The 15,663-nt window shown below is 44.1% G+C and overlaps 1 long non-coding RNA gene across 2 annotated transcripts; it reads left to right on the forward strand.

Annotated features, from left to right (window-relative positions):
- Nucleotides 1-2,515: 2,515 nt before the first annotated feature.
- On the forward strand, nucleotides 2,516-15,405 carry LOC119529232. Of its 2 annotated transcripts, XR_005215834.1 has the most exons (4): nucleotides 2,516-2,749; nucleotides 3,367-3,636; nucleotides 5,964-6,364; nucleotides 14,652-15,405. It is a non-coding gene; the product is annotated as an uncharacterized LOC119529232 (long non-coding RNA). The 2 variants fall into 2 exon arrangements; XR_005215833.1 differs by lacking the exon at nucleotides 2,516-2,749 and having other exon boundaries at nucleotides 3,289-3,636.
- Nucleotides 15,406-15,663: the final 258 nt, after the last annotated feature.

The following is a 15,663-nucleotide window of genomic DNA, read 5'->3' on the forward strand; positions in this document are numbered from 1 at the left end:
TATAAGCAGAAGAAATTCAGATGCATTCAGGCAGTGGCAGCCAGAAACTAGACGAAGGCAGATAATGAAGCAGATCACCTTGTGACGGAGTATTGCAAGACAATATATATATATATGTCTACAACGCAACAGACTCCAGGGGAAAGCATGGCTTATCGAGACCTTGATTTTGGACTTCTAGCCTCCAAAAGCAAGAGACGATAAACTCCTGTTGTTTGAGCCAACCAGTTTTGTGGTATTTGTTATAGCAGCCCTGAAAAATTCAGGCAGTCACTAGAAAGATTCTGCTGCTTACAAGCAGTGGGATTTTGGACAAGTCACTTCTGCTTCCCCAAACGTAAAATGATGGGGTAGAGCTAGCTGATCACTGAAAACTCTTCTGTAATTATCCCAGGGGACACACATGGTGTCTTTACGTCAAGGCTAGACCAAATCCGCCATGAACACTGAAATCATTAAGCTCTTGAGGGCTTATCAGTTTCATTTCATACAATTATTTAGCTCTAATCATAAATGCATAATGTAGATACTCTTATCCCCACTAAACAGATGGGGAAAATGATCCACAGAGTGGTTAAATAACTTGCCCAAGGTGACATGGTAAGTGGTGAAACCAAGGCTCAAACCACAATCTCTCCATGAAAGCAGGTACCATCCCTGGCTGTCTCTAGAGCATACCTTTGTCATTGGGAATGGGGTGCGGCAGTGGGCAGGTGGTGAGTCAGGCACTGGGAAAGGATAAATTACCAAGGCACAATGGACATGCCAAATGGACTCCATGAACAACTTGTTGCTTGACCATCATTTAAGTTGTGTAATATTTCTGACCTACATTTCTTAAACAACCTAATAAATGATTTCACAAAGGTATTGAATGAAACCACGTATATAAAACACTGGGCAGAGCACCTGAACTTCATAGTCTCATTTCTGCCCAATTTGTGTTAGTTATAATAATAACAATAATTGTTGTTGTTATTGGAATGAATTTTAAAATATGGTTTATACACAAATGTCTTTAAATATAGTTACCAGATTAAGATGTATGTTTTTAAATGTCACATCTTCAAATACCACACCCAGAAACTATGAACAAATTTAATACCACCCCACCCTCCTCTTGCTCAGAGAGACATGAAAACGCTACTTTGGCTGTCACTGAAACAGGGGGAGTCGGGAATGACCTCTACTGTGAAAATGCAGAGCAATATAATTTCATAACTTCCAGCGTTTGGCAAACTCCCCAGGGAGTATTTGCAAAAGCAATTTTGCAATGACCATATTCATTATTGGTTAAATCTTTTTTCTCGAGAAATTTGCCAATGAATGTTTATAATTCTGAATATTTGAAGGATTGTCTTAGATTCTCAATTTTCCCAAAATTTGATGCAATGCTACTTTTCAAATTAAAATATTAACTCTTACATAGCTCAGAAAAATAATCCAATCTGATCAAAATTTCACAGACTGATCATTTCAGTATTGTTTGATATCCTACATAGTTGTAAGCAACTTACCTCTATTCAACGGTGAGGAATCGGGTCAACAATTTGTGGCATTTCAACACTACTCTGGTCCCATTAGCCAGGCACTGGGGAGTAAGGGGACAATCTATAGAGACAAGATAGATTAATAGCTTCCCTGGGCCAGAGGAGAGGAGAAAAAGGAAGGTGACTACAAACGGGTACAGAGTTTCTTTGGGGGGTGCTGCAAACGATCTGGAATTAGACAGTGGCTATAGGTGTACAATATTGTGACTATAATAAAAACCACTGCACCATACATTTTTAAAGGGTAGATTTTATGGTATGTGAACTATATCTCACTATATAAAGGCAATGGAAAGAAAAAGATTGATAGAACTCTTTGTAAATTAAGAGTCAATAAACTTGAAAAACAATCTTTAAGAAATGATGTTATAGAAATGTACCTATTGCCATAAAATAAGGTTCAATATGTTAAGTGTGGGGGGAAATAGGACTGATTTTGATGCAAAAATTGTATCCGTGTCTAGATGAATCTAAAATATACACAATATTGTTCACTGGGCATTTCTGGGATTCTAGTTGGTGTTTATTTTCTGTTTTTGCTTCTCTATGGATATATTAATTTGTTTTTTTTTTATTTTTAATAAAGGGGAAAGAAAGAGGAAAACCGTTTCAAGGTTGGTGTGGCAGGAGGATATATGAAAGACTTCCCAGACTTCTGCAGTTTTACTTTAGACCTTCAACTAACCAAAACTGAACAGCCTTCAACAATGTTTCCGGGGAGCTCCACAAAGCCTGCTGTGTTAGGGACAGCCATCCTCTGCCAACCACAGACCACACAGGACAAACAATGTTTCAATGTTTACTAGTTGACTATCCCCTCCCCACATTGCTTGCATTTCGATTTAAAAAATGAAGGAATTGTTCTCCTCCTGAAATAAGTTCAAACAAAGCCAACTTCACTTATCCACCTCTTTTTGATAAGCATAACTGAGCTGCATTATCCAAGAGACCTTTTAGGTCTCTTATTAGAGATGTTTTGGCTTTGTTGTCTGCTTTGCTGAGAGCATATACAAAATCACACTTACTCTATGTCAGATACATTTCAGGCGATGTTTATTTAACCCTGACAGCATGCCTGGGCAGTGAGTGCTGTTGTCAGAGAGCACAGAGAGGCTGATTGACCAGCCTGAGGTCACACAGCTGGGAGTTGGCAGAACCAGGACATGGACGCCAGTGTGAGTGGGATTCCCGAGAAGCAGGTTTGAATCCTCTACAACCCTCCCTGTCCCCACCCTCGCTCCCACATGGTCCTTCTAACCAGACTAATTACGAATCCAAACCAGAGATTTCTGGAACGGCTTCTGTGGAATAAAATTGATCAGCTGCCAAGCAACTCACTTACTGAATTGCCAGTGCTCGGTCCTGACCTTCCTCATTGAGAATGAAACCTTCCCTCCCGCCTCACACATACACCCCATGTGCTAGAAACATAATATTAGAGGGAGGCAGAGGGAGTGAGATGGGAAGATGTATAAGGAGTGTGGGGAGAGGCTGGGCCTGGAGGGGGGCAGGCGGCGGGGGTGGGGAGGGGGGATGAGGAGCCTTTCTCGCTGGTGCTCCCCCTCCCAGCCCTGCAGTTGGTCCCATTATCACTTCCACCCCAGCTAATTATAGTCACTAATTACCTAACAGCAAGCCCCAGTGTCACCTGCTTTGGCCTGACAGATTATGCCATCTGGCCACGTGGCCAGAGTCCGTGGGAGAGGCAGGAGGGGTCACAGAGAGGGGCAAAAGGCTCTGAATGGGGAGAACCGCGGCCTCCGCAGCTCCGACAGCTGACAGGGCCATTAAAGGGGCTTTCGCTGTGTGTTCACAGCTGAAGCCCCTCTCCAGGGGCCCCGCCACCCAGCGCGGTTAGCTAATGGGATGGAGCTGGAGTTTCTCTGGTTCCAAATGTGGACATGCTAAGGGACTGCACACGCTCCTAAAAAGGAAAAGAGAGAGGACTCCGGAGAAACCTGTGGGCCCGCAGTTGTTCGGGGTCATTGCTGAGCTGACACCAGAACACGGCCGCGGAGGACCGGGGTCGGCCGGCAGTCAGAGCAAGTGCCTTCTTCAAATACATTTTCCACCTCCAGTGTTTATGGTACGTTAAATTAAATACTTGGATGAAAAACATTCTGTGAAATTAAATAAACTCTGGATGGTGATTTCCATTTTACAAAGTGCTTTCACGTCCTTAACAGCAGGATGACTCAAACTTTAAAGTGTATATGACCTGGGATCTCACTAAAATACAAGGTTCGGAATTAATAGCTTGGGGAGCAGGGGCAGGGGGGAGGGGGGATAATATAGATTCTGTATTTCTAAGGAGGTGATGCCATTGCCACTGGCCCACATGTCATGTTTTATGTATCAAGGAACTAGTTAGTTACTGAATGAAATTAAATTACTGAATTAACATTACACAGAAAACCTACAGAATGGCGTTTCTCAACCTATATACTGCAGAGCATTAATCATCGAAGAACTGGCCCCTTCCCCCTGTGCTCCCGGTCACAGAAGTTTGGGGAGCATCACTTACTCCCCCTCCCCCTAGGAATTCACGATGCACACGATTTAGCATATCGGATCTGAAAAAGCCTGCAGTGATATGTTCCCCTTTAGATGTGAACAGTTTGCATTTAACCATGGAGCTCTATGCCCTATTTTTTGTTGCAACCCTTGCTGAAGATTTGATATGATTGTGATTGCCTAATCTGTCCATTAATTGCTCGATTTGGAAAATGCCTTCTCAGCGAGACAGGCTTATTCACAGGAAAAAAACACGCACACACATACACACTCAAGCAAGAAAGGCTTTGGGACTGTGAAGCAATGCCCATAAGAGGTACAGTCATAAAGCGCAGGCATCTTGGCAGCTAGTTGCTTGTGGCAACTTCTGAGTCCAAATAAGCTCAGCTTGCCCGGCTTCCCCTATGAGCAACTTAAGGAAGAAGCAGAAATGAATGAAGAACACACAGTCAGGGAAAGAAGCCCAGGAGGTGTGATCATGGGACTGGAAATGTAGAAGACCTGTTCAAACTCCAGAGGCCCGATGACAAAGGCCAGTAGTAATCTATGAAGGAGATAGCTTGAAGATTAATTTGCTTAAAAAAAAAACAGTTTTCCAAACCATTTTCCAAAAGCGTTTTACATGACATGATAAAATGCTCACCATAGAATATGTAAAAAACAAAACAGACAACAAAATGGAAGTAAGAATATGATCACAGCTATGTGGGGGTCTGTGTGTACATATGCTTGTGTGCATGCTTGCACATACACGTGACTGCACGCTCAGTGCTAAGGGAGTATAATAAAATCATTAAGAATGTTGACTTTGGAGTCAGGCAACTTGAAATTCAAATCGAGCTTATCCAAGTTTTGAGATCTTTGGTCTGTGTCACCTGTGAATGGGACCTATAATTCCTACCTTATGTGGGAATTAAATGAGATAATGTCTGGCCAAGCACTTAGGACATTGCCTGGCACATATTAAGCACTCATCAAATGGGAGCTATGATTGCAATTAATATAGAAAAAGACTGGAAGAGAACGCACAAAATGTGTACAGTGGGTCATCTCTGAGTGGTGCATTGGAAATGATGTTTTTTCCTTCTTTGTACATTCCTGCATTAACCAACGTTATTCAAAGAACAAGTATCCTTTTTAAAATTAAAAATTATAAAACAAACTTTCTGAAGCAAAATAATTATATTTTTCTCCAGTTGGTAAAGTATAGGTCATTTTTATTTCATCCTATTTACTGTTCAATACTTTGCAAATCACCCTAACTAGGTATTTATTAGTTTTAGTAATTTTTGAATATGAAAGCCATGCCCATTCATTTTGGACATTTTGGAAAAATACAGAAAAAACCCTGAAAAGTAGGCAAGTACCACTTTCAGTCCCCAATGTCTCCATTTTCATTACTATTTGGTTAAATTTCTAAAATTCAGATTCACCTCTAAATGAATGGTGCCCTTGAGAATTGTGCAGAGCCTATCGTGGACAATTATAGTCAGTAGTCCTGAGGTAATCCCACCATCCTCACTTTGCATTCCACTCCCAGAGTGAGTACATGTGTAACACACACACACACACACACACACGTCCATCTGTACACATATATACATACATGATCATATATCTTCACGATTAGGTAAAAATGTCTAATAAGAAAATTCCAGAAAGATTTGAGTCCCCTTAAATGTCACCAGTGTAGATATATATAATTAGTCACTCAAGACTGACACTAAAAAGGAAGGACACCTTCTCCATGTGTGAATTTACTTCAGCAAATGTGCTTTAAGCACCCACTCAATGCTAGGCTCTGTGCAATTTAGCGAGAAAACAACGATGAATACGATGCACACTCTCTGGCCTTCACAAGCTTGTAATCTATTCATGGAAATATCTGTATGTTTGTAGTGCCATGTGGCTGATGCAATAGGAGAAGCAGGTAACAAGTCCAGAAGCAGCTGAGAAGAGAGTGAAGCACTTTGGATTTAAGAAGACTTTCCCTGAGAAGGACTCATCTGATCTGCATCTAGAAGGTTATAAATTCTGACTTCTTATCAGAACTAAATTTGAAGTTCTCTCTCACTCAGCATGCTTGCTCAGGTCTCTGGGTGTTGGGCTGCAACATCTTCCCACCCTGCTGCTCCTGGACAACCTCTACTCATTCTTCAAAACCAAACCATCATTAACTTGTGGGACTTCTTTCCTGCCAACCCAGACTGGAGGAGGTGCCCCTTCTTTCTGAGCATGAATCTTGATCATACACCTACCTTAAATTACCTACTTATCTGTCTGTCTCCTACAGGATGCAGGTCAGTATTTTTCCTATTCACCTTTGATTCCCAGGACCAAACACCAAACCCAGTGTCCACAGTTGGTGCTCAATAAATGTTGCCTGCAAAAAAAATAGTGCTGGAGTAGCTCTGCTTCAGACCCATAATACATATGGGTACTGGCAGCAAAAAAGTGAGTCCCTTTGTGCTGCTCTGTCCTGGCTGTTGCACCAGGCTAAAGCAGGCCCAAGCAAGCTAGGATTCCAGAGACTGGAGTCCAGTCCCCACTCAACCACACCTCTGAGAGTCCTCATGCCTGAAATGCACTCCACCCCAGTACATGGCAGCCCTGAGAATTTGTTGGTGAACAAGACACATCCCCTTCCTGCAAGGATCCTAAAATCTGTTCAATTCAACAACCAAGTAAACACACGTAGTGCGTGGGTGCCTATAAAAGGCTGAGTAAAATGCTGAGTGAATGAATGAGTAAATGTAAAAAATGAATGAATTTCCTTGGATTGATTTTGACTGGATTCGGTTAAGTCCTACTAGGCGTTTGCTCTGTGCTCCTACTAAGGTGCACTTTCATTGACTCCTCGCTTTAAAGTTTCTAATTCCTTTTCTTCCTGGTTAAAGGTGGTGAAGGCCTTTGGCTCTGGCTTGTTTGGAGCAGGGTGGGGATTTGAGGGGGCAGTGGAGATGGAATCAGCACAGAGAGGGTTCTTGGAGAGGAGCTTTGATGTAAACTGACTAATCTCTTATAGGCTGAGATGTTCATCAGCACGTTCCTGCCTCTCCCTGTGCTTTAAAGTGAGGTGTTTAAAACACACACCTTTTTACAAGGCAGATGCAGTGATTCGTGGCAGCATCACTTGGGTGTCTCAGTTGGAGGGTGGGGATGAGCAGGATTTAACCCAGTGTCATCCACAACACCTTGCACTGGGGAGGCTCTCTGAATGGCCCGGGAGAACATGCTAAACCTCTGATTGGGTGGGTAGGATTAGCCAATCCCCTCACATTATAGATGTGGAAGAGCAGGTCTGGAAAGCTTTGAAGAGTTTCCTAAGGTTAATCCACCAGTGAAGTGCCAAGCCTGAAAGCTGGGCTCCTGACCCTGTTCAAGAGTTTTTTAACTGCTGCACACTGGCCTCTGACCACCAGGAATATCTCTAGAGCAACTCTGAGGTCTAGAGATATTAACAACAACAGGATTTGCAGTTAGACTGAAGAGCAAATTATAGCCCTAGGTGGCTTTAAAGGCCTCTGAGATCAGTGCCTTGCTTTGTAAGTTGCACAGCCACCACCCTTGTCTCATGCCAGGATGACACCAAAAGCATTCTCACTGGATGTTTCAGCTTCTCTCCTTTCCCCTACTTAATTCACCCTGGATATTTTTTATTTTTTTATTTTTTTCCTGAATGCAGCATTGGGATCGCACCACATCTCTGCTCAAAGGTCATTAGTACCTCCCAGATCGGCCATCAGATGCAGCCCCAGTTCCTCAGCCCAGCATTTGAGAGCCTCTCTGAACTGGCCTCACCCCACAGCCCCAGTCCCTTTCCACATGCCCCTCTCCACAGATTCTCTGCTTCAGCTAAGATCCATTTCCTGCCCTCGGACACACCTGAGGCCTTCCCTTCTCCCTGCCCTGCTCTGGCAAGCCTCCCTGCTCACAACAGCCTTTCCGTCTCTCTCCATCTTTGCAAATCCTTTCATTCTCCAGGACACATTTTAAACTCTACCTCTTTGGTGAAGCCTTTTTGGACCCTGACAATATAAAATGCTTGTTTCATTCCCAGGTTCCTCCAGAAACCCTTGGAATCTGCTTTTGATGGGACATTTAGCAGACACTTTCTTGAACATAAGAGAGTGGACAAAATCCCAGTCTCTGCAGTCACAGGCTTGATTATAACCTGGTTCCGCCTCTAACTCTCTGGCCTGAGCAAGTTTCCTTTCCTGGCCTAGCAAGTGCTCAGTAACATATCAGTTACTGTTACCATGTGAGAGGTTTGGAGGTATTTGGTAGAGAGCAGTGGTTCAGAATTTGCTGGAATTGGGGCTGTGCGGGGAGAATGGGTGGAGATGAGGTTGGAGAGCTAAACCAGGTCTGAGTTCTGAAAGGCCCCCGAAGCCATGCTGAGGAGTTTGGGTTTATCCTGAGAAAAAGAGTAGTCATCAAAAAGGTATTGAGCAGGAGCTGGACTGATAGGTTTACATGTTAAAGACTTCCCTGGCTGTCTTGGGAAGCACAGTTAAGAGATGAGACAAATGGAAGTCAGAAAGGCAAGCCAGGAGGCTGTTGTGGTCATCGTGGAGATGACTGGTGAATGTCCGAGTCGTGGCCCTAGTTCATTGTTTTCTCACCTTCTGTTTAGAAAAAAAGTCATGAAATGTGCCAAGGTGAATGAGACCCAGTTGCTGTCCTCAGGGAGCTCACTTTCTGGTGGAGAAAGAAAGATGAGAAAACTAAGAGATTATAATGAGTGGAGAATGAGGGGGAAGGAAATGTGACCACTTGGAAACAAAGCAAAAGGAGCAACCGCTGTCCCCAATGGAGAGGGGCGCTCAGGCGGCTTCAGGAAAGATGTGACCTGCGATGGTGCCAGCTTTCCTGAAGGACCCTGTAGGTTCTTCTTTCGGTTGCCTTTAGGTTGACCAGGGTGTACATGCCCGGGCATTCTAAAAGGGTCCATGCCTCCAGGAGAGGGATCTCTACCATGTATAATGGATTAGATGAGTGGCTGAAAAGGACCTCTTCAAGCATAAGATAGGATGAGTTTTCAAATTTCTCTAAATTCCATGGTCATCGCTATGCTTTGGACCTATAATCTCTCCTTTGTGCCATAAAATCAGTGTTTGGATTTGAAGAGGAACAATTTGCTCTTCCATTTTATTAATTGATTGATTGATTGACTTTTAAAAGATTCCTGGGAAATTTTTAGCAGTAAACAAGAGCTCCAAAATGAACTAGAACTTAATATTGCTACATTAACATTAGGGAAAATGCCAACAAGAAGTTCAAGGAGATAATTACATGGGGGAAGAAACTTGTGTGTGCTTGCCTTCCCTGGGTCTACCTGAAAGACGGTGTTTCATATGGGCTGCGTCACCAAAAATTATTTGGAATCATCTGGTCTCAACATCTGTGGGTTAAAATAATATTTACATTGGGAAGAATCATTTCTAATTGGGTTATTCATTAATTGATTGAGTGAAACCTAATTTGAGAGCCTCAAATAGGAAGGTAGAAATTGGATGTAGAAGGTGTGAAATGGGTCCTACTTTGAGCTGTGCCAGAAATGGGTTGAGGAGCTGGAACTAAGTCAGCAGTGCCCATGGAGCTAATGAAAGCCCACTCATTTTGTTTTGTTTTGTTTTGTTTTGTTTTGTTTTTTGCCCCCATTTTTCTACCATCCATACACTGGGCAAAGGGGAGTGTGGTCCATATGGCTTTCCCAATCACATTGTCACCCCGCATAAGCTACATTGTTATACAATTGTCTTCAAGATTCAAGGGTTCTGGGTTGTAGTTTGGTAGTTTCAGGTATTTACTGCTAGCTATTCCAATTCATTAGAACCTAAAAAGGGTTGTCTATATTGTGCATAAGAGTGCCCACCAGATGACCTTTTGGCTCCTTTCGGAATCTCTCTGCCACTGAAGCTTATTTCACTTCATTTCACATCCCCCTTTTGGTCAAGAAGATGTTCTTCATCCCACAATACCAGGTCTAGATTCCTCCCCGGTAGTCATATTCCACATTGCCATTTCCAGGGAGATTCACACCCCTGGGTGCCAGATCCCACATAGAGGGGAGAGCAGTGATTTCACCTGCCAAGTTGGCTTAGCTAGAGAGAGAGGGCCACATCTGAGCAACAAAGAGGCATTCGGGAGGAGACTTTTAGGCACAATTATAAGCAGGCCTAGCCTCTCCTTTGCAGCAACAGTCTTCCCAAGGGCAAGTCCCATGATAGAGGGCTTGGCACAACAAAACACCAGTCCCCAATTCTGCAAGCACGTCAGCAACCACTGAAGTGGGGAAGCCCAACACCTCTGCTGAAAGCCCACTCTTATAGAACTTTACACAGCACTTTCCCATGCTTCAGGGCACACCCTCTCCTTGTCCCCATTTTACAGCAGTGGCAACCGAGATTTAGGTGACTCATCCAAGGTCATCTGACTAGAGACAGAAGGGGACATCATTCAGGCCAGCTCCTCTGAACCTCATTTTGTTCTGGTCTCTACACCACACTGCCTCTCAAAACCTTTCAGAGAGCCACAGCTCAAAGTCAGGGTTTTGGTGAGGAAAGCATGTGTCAATGTAGCCCGGACACTAAATAGGTATAAAATGATTAAACAGAAATGACTCAACCTACTGCTGCTGGAGGAATTGCCCTGGTGGTGCCCACTGGGGAGCTCAGGAGGCAGCTGTTTTCAGCTGGAGGTCTAAGAGGCAGTAAGTTAGTGTTAGAGAAACAGGACCAGCAGGAGGAAGAAAGATTTGTTATAGAAATTGGCTCACGTGACCATGGGTATTGGCAAGTCCAAATTCTGTAGGGCAGGCTGCAAGGTGGAAACTCCAGTGAAGGTGAAGTTCAGTTACCTAGGAGAAGCAGGTTGACTGAAGTAGAAGCTGGAATTCTCTATTTGACTTCTGAAAGCCTCAGTTCTGACTTTTAGACCTCCAACTGATTGGATGAGGAGATTCCCCTCATTGCAGAGGACAGTCTCCTTTGTTGATTGTAGATGCACTCAGCCCCAGATGCAATCAACTGACTATTGATGTTAATCCATCTATGAAACACCCTCAGAGTAACAAGTAGACCAGTGCTTGACCAAACAACCAGACACCAAAATTATGGTGCCAATTTGACACAAGAAATTAACTATCACAGGTAGTGACTCACTTGTTCCTCCCAGCGTCTTTCTCATAGCCCTACCAGGTAGAAGGAACCCAGAAAAACACACCACAGAGGGGAAGCCCTCACATGATAGAGACAGGAAACAGAGTGACCCAGGGAGATCAAGTGATAAAGACTTGGTAGAGAAATACTGTTCTTTGAAGAAGTGGATAAGTCGATACTTAGAGTCACCTTTGGTTAACAGTAAAGAAATGAAAGCAAGAAGCAGGCACCCAGCTCAGACCAGGGGCACAAGGACAGCATGGGGCATGAAGACTGGAGGCAAACCTCTTCCTTTTGTAATATGGTTTAAGTGATCCAATATTCATTAGTGAGAGGTACTAGAAATTGTATCAGACCCCACTAACACCTGACATGTCAAAGACACCCTCGATTGCCCTTAGGATAAAATGTACACTCAGGCTCCTACTTACCTTCTCAGTCTCACACCCCACACCCCACACCCCACATGCATACCCACCACACCTCCCACACCATCACTTCAGCTCCCCGAAACTGCGTCACTGTCTTCGCTATAGCATATCTTCTCTTGCTTCTGGGACTTGACCCATGTTATTCTTTTACCAGTTTCATTTCCTCACTCCCACCCCAATTGTTTAACTCCTAGTCATCTTCAGGTGTTAGCCTAAAGGTTACTTCCTGCAGGAAGTGCCCCTTTATCACCTCCACCCTTACTAGGTTGATTCGGCCGGCCACGCACGCCCACATCAGGCTGTATTTCCTCAAACCTCATTGGAATTGCTTGATTCCCAGTCCATCCTCACCACGGGGCAGTTACTTGGTGGAAGCAAGGATTGCTATGTTGCTCACTAGGGTAACCCTAGGGAGGCACCGTAGCATTTAGTGCATTCTTTAGTTAATTGGACTGGTATTATAATCTAGTAAATAAAAAGCATTTCTCCTACATAGATGGCAAGTTCAGCTGGCCTCAACAAAGGTCCAGATTGGAGACCCCTCCACGGCATGTTGTATAGAAACATGAACAGACTATTAGAGTCAAGATTCTGCTGCAAAAGTGAGCAAGAGTCCTGTGTACAGAATTCTGTCTAAGGAGGCTTATTTCTGCCTAGGTGTGAACCAAGTTACACAGGAATTTAAATAATTGGGAAAGACCTTATCTTTGGAAGCTAAAACCCAACCCCTATCCCTTGGTTCTTGCCAGATATCTCCCACAACCCACGTTAAGTGGATTCTTCTATCCTTGATCACATGCTAAATGCCTGCATCTGTGGATGGCATCACCTGAGTGTGAGGCAGGGATGGCCACAGCCGCCTTCTGCCAGCTATTACAAGAGGAAAGCAAATTGGCAAAGAACTTGAAGTAGTAGGTGAGAAATAAGACAATGTGGGTTAAGATATTCATTCATTCATTCATTCAACACTATGTTCTAGGTACTGAATAAGCAAAACACATTCCCTCCCTTAAGGAGCTCTCTAGAAAAAAAAGAGTGTTTGGAGAACCCAAAACCCCAACCTTTACAGCAGCGCCTCTCAGACTTTAATGTGCATTTGAAATCACCTGGAGGTCATGTTAAACTGAGATTCTGCTTCAGGGGGTCTAGGGTGGAGCCTGAGAGTCTGCATTTCTAATCTCCCAGGTGGCACCGATGCTGCTAGTCCTGGGCTCACAGAGGCTAGATAGAGGCAATGCTTACATCCTCATTATCTCATTAGATTCTCATATGAATGTGAGGAGTGGATAGGCAAGGTACTTTATGACCCTTTCACAGATAAAGAAGTTGAGTCTAGGAGAAATCAATCCCATTTTTGCAATTGTATCACAACTGTTAAAGCCAGCCTTCACTTATTCATAATCAGGATGCCAAACCCCCAAATTATTCCTCTACGATGACCCCTACCCTTACCTTTTGATCATCATGATGATGCTCTTTCACCTGTGGACACAGGCCTGGCACCCCCAGGCTGGCCTTCCTAACCCCATGCTGGCACATTGCCCTGTCCTCTCTGACTGGCCCCAGCTGAACGTCATAAGTTCAGGACTCATCGGTCAGGGGACAGAAGACCACAGAAAGCAGAATAAGAATCCGGGGAGCACCTACCACATTTGGGTCTCAGCAGGGTCTCATACTTCCACTAGATCCCTACATAAGTCACCCACAGAAAATAAGCCCTTGTCCTCAGGGAAACAGAAGAGAACTGTACTTCTTGAGCACCTAATCTGTGTGGGGCACCGTGTGGGTGTTTTCCCTATGTTAGCTCATTTAATAGGGGCAACAACAAGGCAGAACTTCTGGTATCCAGCTGATGCTCAGAGAAGGGGAGTGGCATGCCCAAAGGAAGTGGCTGGAGCAGGGGCAGCAAACCATGATCACCCTGGCTCAAACCCATCACTTTTACCAACCCCAGTGAACCCTTCAGACCAGCTATCCTCATCACGCAGGGGACCTGCTCATAATGTAGACATTAGGTACTTGAGAGGCCCAGTCATCTGCATTTTTACAATAACACCACACGATTCTGATTTAGGCAACCTCAGATCCTACTTTGAGAACAATGGCTTCTGCCCAACTGTAGAAGTCAAGCAGGGGCAGTGCCCATCCAAGGCCACCCTGGGAACCTGCTTGGTGCAGAGAAGCCAGGACATCCTCCTACCTTGGGGACTCTGAGTTGGTCGAAAAGAAGAGCACAATCATTGCATCCCAGCCAAATTTGGGAGCAATATAACAAGGTTACTACTGAGGCCAGGAATGCAGCCATGCTAGAAAGCTGCAGGGCTGGCAGGGAGTGTGTGGGTGGGACAGGTCCCGGGTACCACCTTCACCAGCTCATCACATCATGTTATTATGCTTGGTGTTTCCCAGGGCCAATGTCCTGCTGTGATTACTGCTTTGGAGTTCTCAGCTCCACAGTGTTAAGGGATGGGCCACTTGGGTCTGTAGGTAGGCAGATGCCCGGGGTAAACACACTCCCCTAGAAACTGAACAGCTGGGCTCCTGAACCCTGGAAGTAGTCACCTGGAGCCACCGAGTTGGACACAGAATTGAAGCATAATGATCCATGTTGATGAATGAGCAGAGCCCAGCTCAATAGACTGGAGACAACTTGAGAGGGTGGGATGGTTACTGGAGTGAGAGGTGAAAGGCTGGGTTCCAGACCCAGCCAATAACTGACTGCAGGAGCTGAGGAAGTCATAGTCCCATTCTGGGCTACCGTGCCCTCATGAGTAAAATGCTTTTCAGTTCTGATTTTTTCTGAGAACCCTTGATTTTACTTCAGTGAAGAGGCCCTTGCTTGGCTCAAAATGGTCAACCCAAGGTCCACTCCCTGGATCTTTTCTCAGTACACTCTTCACTCCTGCCTGATGGTGGCCATTTCTTTTCCCAGAGAGCATCTGAGTCTCTCCCATTCTCTCCCTCACCCCCACCTTCCTCCCACCTCTTTGCAGGGCTGCTGGGATACCTCACGGAATCCAGGAACATTGGACTAAGGAAGGAAAAGAACAGCAAGATTATAGCCCTGATTTCTAGGATGCTGCCTGGCCCTTGAGTTGACATCACCACCTTCCAGCTTCTGTGTCTTTCTGCAATAAATATTCCAGGGAAGGGAGACTCCACCTCCAAACTGACTCATCCCTCAAGGTCTAATTCAAGGTTAATTTTTGCCAATAACCCTCTCTTGGCCACAGAGATGTCTCCTTCCAGTTACACAGATTATTTATGATTCTCAAATCATAAATCATAGAGTCTTTAACAACAACAAAAGCATAATAATAATAATAGTAATAAACATAATAGTAAAATAAACATTTGTGTAAGGCTCCTACACTCATATCTCCTTGTGCATTCTTGTCTCCCTCTTAGTTAACTTGTCTGGTATTCCTGTCCCCCACTCCTACCCCAAGTCAATTTTAAGACATTCCTTGCAGCTTGGAGAGAGCATGAAGGAACCACTTCGGATTCAGAAACAACTTGGATTGAATCCTGATGAATCTGATATTTACTGGTCATGTCCCTATCTGTTTTAGTTGTTCTTGCTGTTGTTGTTTTTAAAGGATGGGTGACAATGATCTCTAAACCCTGTCTCCTTCTCTAAAATGTAATGACTGCAGCTGTGTTTCTTACATAGCAAAAAACCTCCCCAAAGACCCTGGTGACAACAGAGACTCAAAGCATAGCAGTCTCACATGTTAGAAACCACAATATGTCACATTTTTATTTGATTTAATGATAACTCAAATTTTCCCTACTCTTCTCCCCACCAATAAAAAGTACCTAACTGCATATTTGTGTGTGCATGCTGTATATTGTAATATGTGTAGTGTGGGCATACACACACACATATACATACACTCATTGTGTAATTGCAGGCATGTGTTTATATATATTTTACTAGTCAGAAATATTTCACTAATTCCCTCCATATATAGTTTCATAGGGTATTGGATATTTTTACATGAA

Source organism: Choloepus didactylus, chromosome 3, assembly GCF_015220235.1.
Source record: "Choloepus didactylus isolate mChoDid1 chromosome 3, mChoDid1.pri, whole genome shotgun sequence".
NCBI lineage: Eukaryota > Metazoa > Chordata > Mammalia > Pilosa > Megalonychidae > Choloepus > Choloepus didactylus.